Genomic DNA, 12910 nt, shown 5'->3' with positions numbered 1-12910 from the left:
TGAAGGCATCGCATCAAAGGTGCGCACCTCGCTGCCCACCTTGGTGTGCTCCGAGGTGCCCACCACGGTGCGCAACGCCGGTGCGAACCCGGGAGCACCCCGATGTGTGCTCCAAGGTGCGGCGTGCACGAAGTCGGACCCCGGTTTGCCCCGGGTGCGCACCTCGCGTGCACCTTGGTGCGCACACCTTGGCTGGGTTGCGCGGCCTGGTGGGCACCATGGTGCGCACCAAGGAGCGCTCCGAAGTGTGCTCCAAGGTGCGGCGTGCACGAAGTCGGAGCCCGGTTTGCCCCGGGTGCGCACCTTCGCCGCGGTGGGCACCATGGCGTGCACGAAGTCGGAGCCCGGTTTGCCCCGGGTGCGCACCTCGCGTGCACCTTCGCCGGGGTGGGCACCTCGGCTGGGTTGCGCGCCCTGGTGCGCACCAAGGAGCGCTCTGAAGTGTGCTCCAAGGTGCGGCGTGCACGAAGTCGGAGCCCGGTTTGCCCCGGGTGTGCACCTCGCGTGCACCTTCGCTGCGGTGGGCACCTTGGCTGGGTTGCGCGCCTTGGTGGGCACCATGCAGTGCACGAAGTCGGAGCCCGGTTTGCCCCGGGCGCGCACCTCCGCCAGGGTGGGCACCTTGGTGCGCACAACTTGCCTGGGCTGCGCACCAGGAAGGGCTCAAGATGGCACCCGCGTTCCGTTTTTTTCACTATCTTTCAGAACGGAAATTTTAAAATATCGTTTTTTTTTGCCTTTTCTGGAAATTAGTGAAGGCAGCGCATCAAAGGTGCGCAACGTTGGTGCGAACCTGGGAGCGCTCCGATGTGTGCTCCAAGGTGCGGCGTGCACGAAGTCGGACCCCGGTTTGCCCCGGGTGCGCACCTCGCGTGCACCTTGGTGCGCACACCTTGGCTGGGTTGCGCGCCCTGGTGGGCACCATGGTGCGCACCAAGGAGCGCTCCGAAGTGTGCTCCAAGGTGCGGCGTGCACGAAGTCGGAGCCCGGTTTGCCCCGGGTGCGCACCTCGCGTGCACCTTCGCCGCGGTGGGCACCATGGCGTGCACGAAGTCGGAGCCCGGTTTGCCCCGGGTGCGCACCTCGCGTGCACCTTCGCCGGGGTGGGCACCTTAGTGTGCAGACCTTGGCTGGGTTGCGCGCCCTGGTGGGCACCATGGTGCGCACCAAGGAGCGCTCCGAAGTGTGCTCCAAGGTGCGGCCTGCACGAAGTCGGAGCCCGGTTTGCCCCGGGTGTGCACCTCGGGTGGGCACCTTGGTGCGCATGCCTTGCCTGGGCTGCGCACCAGGGCGGGCTCAAGATGGCACCCGCGTTCCTTTTTTTTCACTATCTTTCAAAACGGAAATTTTAAAATCTCATTTTTTTTTGCCTTTTTCTGGAAATTAGTGAAGGCAGCGCATCAAAGGTGCGCACCTCGCTGCCCACCACGGTGCGCAACGCCGGTGGGCACCCGGGAGTGCTTCGAAGTGTGCTCCAAGGTGCTGCGTGCACGTTGTCGGAGCCCGGTTTGCCCCGGGTGCGCACCTCGCGTGCACCTTCGTCGGGGTGGGCACCTTGGCTGGGTTTGCCCCGGCTGCGCTCCGAAGCGGGGTTATTGGAGCGCCGCCTCTTTTTTTGTCGGAGCGTTTGGTGGGGTTTCTCGCATTGGCTCTTCCGAGGCCCGGTTGCCACCCTGGCGCGCACGAAGTCGGAAGTAGGGTTAATTGCCCGGGTGCGCACCTTTGCCAGGGTGGGCACCTTACCTGGGCTGCGCACCAGGGCGGGCTCAAGATGGCACGCGCGTTCCGTTTTTTTCACTATCTTTCAAAACGGAAATTTTAAAATCTCCTTTTTTTTTTGCCTTTTCTGGAAATTAGTGAAGGCAGCGCATCAAAGGTGCGCACCTCGCTGCCCACCTTGGTGTGCTCTGAGGTGCGCACCCGGGAGCGCTACGAAGTGTGCTCCAAGGTGCGGCGTGCACGTTGTCGGAGCCCGGTTTGCCCCGGGTGCGCACCTCGCCTGCACCTTGGCCGGGGTGGGCACCTTGGCTGGGTTTGTCCAGGGTGCGCTCCGAAGCGGGGTTACTGGAGCGCCCCCTCTTTTTTTGTCAGAGCGTTTGGTGGGGTTTCTCGCATTGGCTCTTCCCAGGCCCGGTTGTTGGGTGCGCTCCCACCCTGGCGCGCGCGAAGTTGGAAGTTGGGTTAATTGCCCGGGCGCGCACCTTCGCCAGGGTGGGCACCTTGGTGCGCACACCTTGGCTGGGCTGCGCACCAGGGCGGGCTCAAGATGGCACCAGCATTCCCTTTTTCTCACTATCTTTCAAAACGGAAATTTTAAAATCTCGTTTTTTTTTTGCCTTTTATGGAAATTAGTGAAGGCATCGCATCAAAGGTGCGCACCTCGCTGCCCACCTTGGTGTGCTCCGAGGTGCCCACCACGGTGCGCAACGCCGGTGCGAACCCGGGAGCGCCCCGATGTGTGCTCCAAGGTGCGGCGTGCACGAAGTCGGACCCCGGTTTGCCCCGGGTGCGCACCTCGCGTGCACCTTGGTGCGCACACCTTGGCTGGGTTGCGCGGCCTGGTGGGCACCATGGTGCGCACCAAGGAGCGCTCCGAAGTGTGCTCCAAGGTGCGGCGTGCACGAAGTCGGAGCCCGGTTTGCCCCGGGTACGCACCTCGCGTGCACCTTCGCCGGGGTGGGCACCTCGGCTGGGTTGCGCGCCCTGGTGCGCACCAAGGAGCGCTCCGAAGTGTGCTCCAAGGTGCGGCGTGCACGAAGTCGGAGCCCGGTTTGCCCCGGGTGCGCACCTTCGCCGCGGTGCGCACCATGGCGTGCACGAAGTCGGAGCCCGGTTTGCCCCGGGTGCGCACCTCGCGTGCACCTTCGGCGGGGTTGCGCGCCCTGGTGGGCACCATGGTGCGCACCAAGGAGCGCTCCGAAGTGTGCTCCAAGGTGCGGCGTGCACGAAGTCGGAGCCCGGTTTGCCCCGGGTGCGCACCTCGCGTGCACCTTCGGCGGGGTTGCGCGCCCTGGTGGGCACCATGGTGCGCACCAAGGAGCGCTCCGAAGTGTGCTCCAAGGTGCGGCGTGCACGAAGTCGGAGCCCGGTTTTCCCCGGGTGCGCACCTCGCGTGCACCTTCGCCGCGGTGGGCACCATGGCGTGCACGAAGTCGGAGCCCGGTTTGCCCCGGGTGCGCACCTCGCGTGCACCTTCGCCGGGGTGGGCACCTCGGCTGGGTTGCGCGCCCTGGTGCGCACCAAGGAGCGCTCCGAAGTGTGCTCCAAGGTGCGGCGTGCACGAAGTCGGAGCCCGGTTTGCCCCGGGTGCGCACCTCGCGTGCACCTTCGCCAGGGTGGGCACCTCGGTGCGCACACCTTCTCAATGTTTTCTTGCCTTTTCTGGAAATTGGTGAAGGCAGCGCATCAAAGGTGCGCACCTCGGTGTGCTCCGAGGTGCGAACCCGAGAGCGCTCCGAGGTGCCCACGAAGTCGAAAGTCGGGTTAATTGCATTGTTTTCCCCGGGTGCGCTCCGAGGTGCGCAACATCGGCGCGCACCAAGGAGGGCTCCGAAGTGTGCTCCAAGGTGCGCACGATGGCGTGCACCTCTGGTGCGCACGATTCGGAGCTCGGTTTGACCGGGGTGCGCACACCTTGGCTGGGTTGCGCACCTTTTGTGCGCTCCAAGGTGCGCACGAAGTCGGAGCTCGGTTTGCCCCGGGTGCGCACCTTCGCCAGGGTGCGCACCTTGATGCGCACGCCTTGGCTGGGCTGCGCACCTTGGTGGGCGCCATGGTGCGCACCTTTCGTGCGCTCCAAGGTGCGCACGAAGTCGGAGCTCGGTTTGCCCCGGGTGCGCACCTTGGTGGGCGCCATGGTGCACTCCGAGGTGCCCAAGATTGGTGCGCACCAAGGAGCGCTCCGAAGTGCGCTCCAAGGTGCGCGCGAAGTCGAAAGTTGGGTTAATTGTCCGGTTTGCCTCGGGTGCGCACCTTGCGTGCACCTTCGCCAGGGTGGGCGCCTTGGTGCGCACACCTTGGCTGGGCTGCGCACACCTTGGCACCCGCGTTTCCTTCATTTTAAATTTTTTTTTTTTACAATCTCTCAAGTGGGAAATTCTATAATCTCAACTTTTTTTGCCTTTTCAGGAAACTTTTGAATGGAGCGCATCATTGGTGCGCTCCGAAGTGTGCTCCAAAGCTCTCTCCAGCTGCGTGCACCTGCCCCGGCCGCGCACCCGGCCCCGCCCAGCTTCGCTCACCTGTCCCGGGCGTCTGGTGCGGAACCTTAGAGTAAGAAACATCACCGTGCACCTTGGCCAACGTGCGCGACTCGACCGAGCGCGCACTGGCCGAGGTGCACACCGATTTCACCTGGGTGCGCGCGCAGCACCTCGGGCGCACCGGGGTGCGCGCACAACGCCCGGGTTGCACCGTGGCCTGTGTGCTCGGGGCGCCTCGGGTGCGCGCTCGGTGTCGCCCCCGCGCGCGCGGTAGTGCGGGCAGCGCACCCCGGCCCGGCCCGGCCCCGACGAGAACGCAAACGGGCAAAAGGTTTATTCAAATAGCATTGCGACGCCCGGCGAAAAACTAAAAAAGGGTGCAACACCGGGACTTCCCGGGAGGTCACCCATCCCAGTACTACTCCGGCCCAAGCGCGCTTAACTGCGGAGTTCTGATGGGATCCGGTGCACTAACGCTGGTATGATCGCACCCGTTATGAGCTTGTCGCAGTGTGTACTTAGCAAACCGCGACCCACGTGCGAATCCACCCCGGCCACCCACCCCCGTCGAGGTGCACACCCTCCCTCGCGAAGTGCGCCCCGTTCGCCAAGTGTGAGCCCTGCCCGGGTGCGCGCACCTTGCTAGGGCGTCGGGTGTGCACCCGGCCCGGCCTACGTGCGTGCACCTGGAGGGGGCGTCGTGTGCGTGCAGTGTCCCGTCTGCAACGCGGTGCCCACACACCACCTCGGGCGCAACGACCTGCGCTCACATGTGGGCCGAGTGCACCTTGGTGCATGTTCGGGGCGCCTCGGGTGCACGCTCGATCTTGCCCCGGTGCACCAAGGCGCTCGGTTTGCCCCGGGTGCGCACTTGGTGCAAGGTGGGCACCCAAAATAGGGATCAAGCACCAAAACACAAGTTTCGGGATGCAAAATGGGACCCAAGGACCACAAATGCGTTCCAAGACCCATGATGGGTCCACGAGAACAAAAATGTGTTCCGAGACTTAATAAACAAATATTGGGTTTTAGGAGAAGAAACATGCTCTGATGCCCAAAACGAGAATCGACCCCGAAAAGGCCACAGGCCAAAAGTGGGATGCGAGACAAAAAAAAATGGGACCCGAGGACCAAAATTGGGTTCCCAGGTCGAAGACAGGGCAACCGGACAAGAAACGACCTCTAAGGCTCGAAATGAGTCCCGACGACTAAAACTTGACAAGAAGCACCCATCAGGCACCCAACTCGACACCCATGGGATGCCGACCCACCCGGGCTTCCACCTAGCACACCTTGGCACCCACCCACCCTCGCACCCAACCTCGCACCCAACTTAGCACCTTTGAACCCACATTGGCACTCACCCTGACCCTGGCACCTTGGAACCCACATTGGCACTCACCTTGACCCTGGCACCCACCTTTGCACTCACCTTGGGACCCACCCTGGCTCCCACCTCGGCACCCACCCAGACACCCACCTTGGTTCCTTGGCACCCACCTTGGATCCTTGGCACCCACCCCGACACCCACCTTGGCACGCAACTTGGCTACTTGCCACCCACCTTGGCTCCTTGACGCCCACCCCGACAACCACCCCGTGACCTACCCTGGCTAGGGTTGGTGCACACCCACCCTGGTGCCCACCTTGGCACCCACCCTATGACCCACCTTGGCACGCACCTTAGTACCCACCCCGTTACCCACCCTAGGACCCACCCCGTGACCCACCTTGGCCAGGGTGGGTGCCTTGGTGCGCACAACTTGCCTGGGCTGCACACCAGGGCGGGCTCAAGATGGCACCCGCGTTCCGTTTTTTTCACTATCTTTCAAAACGGAAATTTTAAAATCTCATTTTTTTCTTTTTTTTGCCTTTTCTGGAAATTAGTGAAGGCAGCGCATCAAAGGTGCGCAATGCTGGTGCGAACCCGGGAGCGCTCCGATGTGTGCTCCAAGGTGCGGCGTGCACGAAGTCCGAGCCCGGTTTGCCCCGGGTGCGCACCTCGCGTGCACCTTCGCCGGGGTGAGCACCTTGGCTGGGTTGCGCGCCCTGGTGCGTACCAAGGAGCGCTCTGAAGTGTGCTCCAAGGTGCGGCGTGCACGAAGTCGGAGCCCGGTTTGCCCCGGGTGTGCACCTCGGGTGCGCACCTCGCGTGCACCTTCGCTGCGGTGGGCACCTTGGCTGGGTTGCGCGCCTTGGTGGGCACCATGCAGTGCACGAAGTCGGAGCCCGGTTTGCCCCGGGCGCGCACCTCCGCCAGGGTGGGCACCTTGGTGCGCACAACTTGCCTGGGCTGCGCATCAGGAAGGGCTCAAGATGGCACCCGCGTTCCGTTTTTTTCACTATCTTTCAGAACGGAAATTTTAAAATATCGTTTTTTTTTGCCTTTTCTGGAAATTAGTGAAGGCAGCGCATCAAAGGTGCGCAACGCTGGTGCGAACCTGGGAGCGCTCCGATGTGTGCTCCAAGGTGCGGCGTGCACGAAGTCGGAGCCCGGTTTGCCTCGGGTGCGCCCTGGTGGGCACCATGGTGCGCACCAAGGAGCGCTCCGAAGTGTGCTCCAAGGTGCGGCCTGCACGAAGTCGGAGCCCGGTTTGCCCCGGGTGTGCACCTCGGGTGGGCACCTTGGTGCGCATGCCTTGCCTGGGCTGCGCACCAGGGCGGGCTCAAGATGGCACCCGCGTTCCTTTTTTTTCACTATCTTTCAAAACGGAAATTTTAAAATCTCATTTTTTTTTGCCTTTTTCTGGAAATTAGTGAAGGCAGCGCATCAAAGGTGCGCACCTCGCTGCCCACCACGGTGCGCAACGCCGGTGGGCACCCGGGAGTGCTTCGAAGTGTGCTCCAAGGTGCTGCGTGCACGTTGTCGGAGCCCGGTTTGCCCCGGGTGCGCACCTCGCGTGCACCTTCGTCGGGGTGGGCACCTTGGCTTGGTTTGCCCCGGCTGCGCTCCGAAGCGGGGTTATTGGAGCGCCGCCTCTTTTTTTGTCGGAGCGTTTGGTGGGGTTTCTCGCATTGGCTCTTCCGAGGCCCGGTTGCCACCCTGGCGCGCACGAAGTCGGAAGTAGGGTTAATTGCCCGGGTGCGCACCTTTGCCAGGGTGGCACCTTACCTGGGCTGCGCACCAGGGCGGGCTCAAGATGGCACGCGCGTTCCGTTTTTTTCACTATCTTTCAAAACGGAAATTTTAAAATCTCCTTTTTTTTTTGCCTTTTCTGGAAATTAGTGAAGGCAGCGCATCAAAGGTGCGCACCTCGCTGCCCACCTTGGTGTGCTCTGAGGTGCGCACCCGGGAGCGCTACGAAGTGTGCTCCAAGGTGCGGCGTGCACGTTGTCGGAGCCCGGTTTGCCCCGGGTGCGCACCTCGCCTGCACCTTGGCCGGGGTGGGCACCTTGGCTGGGTTTGCCCAGGGTGCGCTCCGAAGCGGGGTTACTGGAGCGCCCCCTCTTTTTTTGTCAGAGAGTTTGGTGGGGTTTCTCGCATTGGCTCTTCCCAGGCCCGGTTGTTGGGTGCGCTCCCACCCTGGCGCGCGCGAAGTTGGAAGTTGGGTTAATTGCCCGGGCGCGCACCTTCGCCAGGGTGGGCACCTTGGTGCGCAAACCTTGGCTGGGCTGCGCACCAGGGCGGGCTCAAGATGGCACCAGCATTCCCTTTTTCTCACTATCTTTCAAAACGGAAATTTTAAAATCTCGTTTTTTTTTTGCCTTTTATGGAAATTAGTGAAGGCATCGCATCAAAGGTGCGCACCTCGCTGCCCACCTTGGTGTGCTCCGAGGTGCCCACCACGGTGCGCAACGCCGGTGCGAACCCGGGAGCGCCCCGATGTGTGCTCCAAGGTGCGGCGTGCACGAAGTCGGACCCCGGTTTGCCCCGGGTGCGCACCTCGCGTGCACCTTGGTGCGCACACCTTGGCTGGGTTGCGCGGCCTGGTGGGCACCATGGTGCGCACCAAGGAGCGCTCCGAAGTGTGCTCCAAGGTGCGGCGTGCACGAAGTCGGAGCCCGGTTTGCCCCGGGTGCGCACCTTCGCCGCGGTGGGCACCATGGCGTGCACGAAGTCGGAGCCCGGTTTGCCCCGGGTGCGCACCTCGCGTGCACCTTCGCCGGGGTGGGCACCTCGGCTGGGTTGCGCGCCCTGGTGCGCACCAAGGAGCGCTCTGAAGTGTGCTCCAAGGTGCGGCGTGCACGAAGTCGGAGCCCGGTTTGCCCCGGGTGTGCACCTCGCGTGCACCTTCGCTGCGGTGGGCACCTTGGCTGGGTTGCGCGCCTTGGTGGGCACCATGCAGTGCACGAAGTCGGAGCCCGGTTTGCCCCGGGCGCGCACCTCCGCCAGGGTGGGCACCTTGGTGCGCACAACTTGCCTGGGCTGCGCACCAGGAAGGGCTCAAGATGGCACCCGCGTTCCGTTTTTTTCACTATCTTTCAGAACGGAAATTTTAAAATATCGTTTTTTTTTGCCTTTTCTGGAAATTAGTGAAGGCAGCGCATCAAAGGTGCGCAACGCTGGTGCGAACCTGGGAGCGCTCCGATGTGTGCTCCAAGGTGCGGCGTGCACGAAGTCGGACCCCGGTTTGCCCCGGGTGCGCACCTCGCGTGCACCTTGGTGCGCACACCTTGGCTGGGTTGCGCGCCCTGGTGGGCACCATGGTGCGCACCAAGGAGCGCTCCGAAGTGTGCTCCAAGGTGCGGCGTGCACGAAGTCGGAGCCCGGTTTGCCCCGGGTGCGCACCTCGCGTGCACCTTCGCCGCGGTGGGCACCATGGCGTGCACGAAGTCGGAGCCCGGTTTGCCCCGGGTGCGCACCTCGCGTGCACCTTCGCCGGGGTGGGCACCTTAGTGTGCAGACCTTGGCTGGGTTGCGCGCCCTGGTGGGCACCATGGTGCGCACCAAGGAGCGCTCCGAAGTGTGCTCCAAGGTGCGGCCTGCACGAAGTCGGAGCCCGGTTTGCCCCGGGTGTGCACCTCGGGTGGGCACCTTGGTGCGCATGCCTTGCCTGGGCTGCGCACCAGGGCGGGCTCAAGATGGCACCCGCGTTCCTTTTTTTTCACTATCTTTCAAAACGGAAATTTTAAAATCTCATTTTTTTTTGCCTTTTTCTGGAAATTAGTGAAGGCAGCGCATCAAAGGTGCGCACCTCGCTGCCCACCACGGTGCGCAACGCCGGTGGGCACCCGGGAGTGCTTCGAAGTGTGCTCCAAGGTGCTGCGTGCACGTTGTCGGAGCCCGGTTTGCCCCGGGTGCGCACCTCGCGTGCACCTTCGTCGGGGTGGGCACCTTGGCTGGGTTTGCCCCGGCTGCGCTCCGAAGCGGGGTTATTGGAGCGCCGCCTCTTTTTTTGTCGGAGCGTTTGGTGGGGTTTCTCGCATTGGCTCTTCCGAGGCCCGGTTGCCACCCTGGCGCGCACGAAGTCGGAAGTAGGGTTAATTGCCCGGGTGCGCACCTTTGCCAGGGTGGGCACCTTACCTGGGCTGCGCACCAGGGCGGGCTCAAGATGGCACGCGCGTTCCGTTTTTTTCACTATCTTTCAAAACGGAAATTTTAAAATCTCCTTTTTTTTTTGCCTTTTCTGGAAATTAGTGAAGGCAGCGCATCAAAGGTGCGCACCTCGCTGCCCACCTTGGTGTGCTCTGAGGTGCGCACCCGGGAGCGCTACGAAGTGTGCTCCAAGGTGCGGCGTGCACGTTGTCGGAGCCCGGTTTGCCCCGGGTGCGCACCTCGCCTGCACCTTGGCCGGGGTGGGCACCTTGGCTGGGTTTGCCCAGGGTGCGCTCCGAAGCGGGGTTACTGGAGCGCCCCCTCTTTTTTTGTCAGAGCGTTTGGTGGGGTTTCTCGCATTGGCTCTTCCCAGGCCCGGTTGTTGGGTGCGCTCCCACCCTGGCGCGCGCGAAGTTGGAAGTTGGGTTAATTGCCCGGGCGCGCACCTTCGCCAGGGTGGGCACCTTGGTGCGCACACCTTGGCTGGGCTGCGCACCAGGGCGGGCTCAAGATGGCACCAGCATTCCCTTTTTCTCACTATCTTTCAAAACGGAAATTTTAAAATCTCGTTTTTTTTTTGCCTTTTATGGAAATTAGTGAAGGCATCGCATCAAAGGTGCGCACCTCGCTGCCCACCTTGGTGTGCTCCGAGGTGCCCACCACGGTGCGCAACGCCGGTGCGAACCCGGGAGCGCCCCGATGTGTGCTCCAAGGTGCGGCGTGCACGAAGTCGGACCCCGGTTTGCCCCGGGTGCGCACCTCGCGTGCACCTTGGTGCGCACACCTTGGCTGGGTTGCGCGGCCTGGTGGGCACCATGGTGCGCACCAAGGAGCGCTCCGAAGTGTGCTCCAAGGTGCGGCGTGCACGAAGTCGGAGCCCGGTTTGCCCCGGGTACGCACCTCGCATGCACCTTCGCCGGGGTGGGCACCTCGGCTGGGTTGCGCGCCCTGGTGCGCACCAAGGAGCGCTCCGAAGTGTGCTCCAAGGTGCGGCGTGCACGAAGTCGGAGCCCGGTTTGCCCCGGGTGCGCACCTTCGCCGCGGTGCGCACCATGGCGTGCACGAAGTCGGAGCCCGGTTTGCCCCGGGTGCGCACCTCGCGTGCACCTTCGGCGGGGTTGCGCGCCCTGGTGGGCACCATGGTGCGCACCAAGGAGCGCTCCGAAGTGTGCTCCAAGGTGCGGCGTGCACGAAGTCGGAGCCCGGTTTGCCCCGGGTGCGCACCTCGCGTGCACCTTCGGCGGGGTTGCGCGCCCTGGTGGGCACCATGGTGCGCACCAAGGAGCGCTCCGAAGTGTGCTCCAAGGTGCGGTGTGCACGAAGTCGGAGCCCGGTTTGCCCCGGGTGCGCACCTCGCGTGCACCTTCGCCGCGGTGGGCACCATGGCGTGCACGAAGTCGGAGCCCGGTTTGCCCCGGGTGCGCACCTCGCGTGCACCTTCGCCGGGGTGGGCACCTCGGCTGGGTTGCGCGCCCTGGTGCGCACCAAGGAGCGCTCCGAAGTGTGCTCCAAGGTGCGGCGTGCACGAAGTCGGAGCCCGGTTTGCCCCGGGTGCGCACCTCGCGTGCACCTTCGCCAGGGTGGGCACCTCGGTGCGCACACCTTCTCAATGTTTTCTTGCCTTTTCTGGAAATTGGTGAAGGCAGCGCATCAAAGGTGCGCACCTCGGTGTGCTCCGAGGTGCGAACCCGAGAGCGCTCCGAGGTGCCCACGAAGTCGAAAGTCGGGTTAATTGCATTGTTTTCCCCGGGTGCGCTCCGAGGTGCGCAACATCGGCGCGCACCAAGGAGGGCTCCGAAGTGTGCTCCAAGGTGCGCACGATGGCGTGCACCTCTGGTGCGCACGATTCGGAGCTCGGTTTGACCGGGGTGCGCACACCTTGGCTGGGTTGCGCACCTTTTGTGCGCTCCAAGGTGCGCACGAAGTCGGAGCTCGGTTTGCCCCGGGTGCGCACCTTCGCCAGGGTGCGCACCTTGATGCGCACGCCTTGGCTGGGCTGCGCACCTTGGTGGGCGCCATGGTGCGCACCTTTCGTGCGCTCCAAGGTGCGCACGAAGTCGGAGCTCGGTTTGCCCCGGGTGCGCACCTTGGTGGGCGCCATGGTGCACTCCGAGGTGCCCAAGATTGGTGCGCACCAAGGAGCGCTCCGAAGTGCGCTCCAAGGTGCGCGCGAAGTCGAAAGTTGGGTTAATTGTCCGGTTTGCCTCGGGTGCGCACCTTGCGTGCACCTTCGCCAGGGTGGGCGCCTTGGTGCGCACACCTTGGCTGGGCTGCGCACACCTTGGCACCCGCGTTTCCTTCATTTTAAATTTTTTTTTTTTACAATCTCTCAAGTGGGAAATTCTATAATCTCAACTTTTTTTGCCTTTTCAGGAAACTTTTGAATGGAGCGCATCATTGGTGCGCTCCGAAGTGTGCTCCAAAGCTCTCTCCAGCTGCGTGCACCTGCCCCGGCCGCGCACCCGGCCCCGCCCAGCTTCGCTCACCTGTCCCGGGCGTCTGGTGCGGAACCTTAGAGTAAGAAACATCACCGTGCACCTTGGCCAACGTGCGCGACTCGACCGAGCGCGCACTGGCCGAGGTGCACACCGATTTCACCTGGGTGCGCGCGCAGCACCTCGGGCGCACCGGGGTGCGCGCACAACGCCCGGGTTGCACCGTGGCCTGTGTGCTCGGGGCGCCTCGGGTGCGCGCTCGGTGTCGCCCCCGCGCGCGCGGTAGTGCGGGCAGCGCACCCCGGCCCGGCCCGGCCCCGACGAGAACGCAAACGGGCAAAAGGTTTATTCAAATAGCATTGCGACGCCCGGCGAAAAACTAAAAAAGGGTGCAACACCGGGACTTCCCGGGAGGTCACCCATCCCAGTACTACTCCGGCCCAAGCGCGCTTAACTGCGGAGTTCTGATGGGATCCGGTGCACTAACGCTGGTATGATCGCACCCGTTATGAGCTTGTCGCAGTGTGTACTTAGCAAACCGCGACCCACGTGCGAATCCACCCCGGCCACCCACCCCCGTCGAGGTGCACACCCTCCCTCGCGAAGTGCGCCCCGTTCGCCAAGTGTGAGCCCTGCCCGGGTGCGCGCACCTTGCTAGGGCGTCGGGTGTGCACCCGGCCCGGCCTACGTGCGTGCACCTGGAGGGGGCGTCGTGTGCGTGCAGTGTCCCGTCTGCAACGCGGTGCCCACACACCACCTCGGGCGCAACGACCTGCGCTCACATGTGGGCCGAGTGC

The 12910-nt window shown here is 63.6% G+C and overlaps 2 non-coding genes across 2 annotated transcripts; both read right to left on the bottom strand.

Annotated features, from left to right (window-relative positions):
* Positions 1-4576: 4576 nt before the first annotated feature.
* Positions 4577-4695, bottom strand: LOC131871282 (5S ribosomal RNA). The gene has a single exon (XR_009369540.1). It is a non-coding gene; the product is annotated as a 5S ribosomal RNA (ribosomal RNA).
* A 7804-nt stretch (positions 4696-12499) lies between these two features.
* LOC131871298 (5S ribosomal RNA) lies at positions 12500-12618 on the bottom strand. The gene has a single exon (XR_009369556.1). It is a non-coding gene; the product is annotated as a 5S ribosomal RNA (ribosomal RNA).
* Positions 12619-12910: the final 292 nt, after the last annotated feature.

The sequence above is a fragment of the Cryptomeria japonica genome, unplaced genomic scaffold (assembly GCF_030272615.1).
Source record: "Cryptomeria japonica unplaced genomic scaffold, Sugi_1.0 HiC_scaffold_390, whole genome shotgun sequence".
Taxonomy (NCBI): domain Eukaryota; kingdom Viridiplantae; phylum Streptophyta; class Pinopsida; order Cupressales; family Cupressaceae; genus Cryptomeria; species Cryptomeria japonica.
This window is presented reverse-complemented; position numbering and strand designations above follow the sequence as displayed.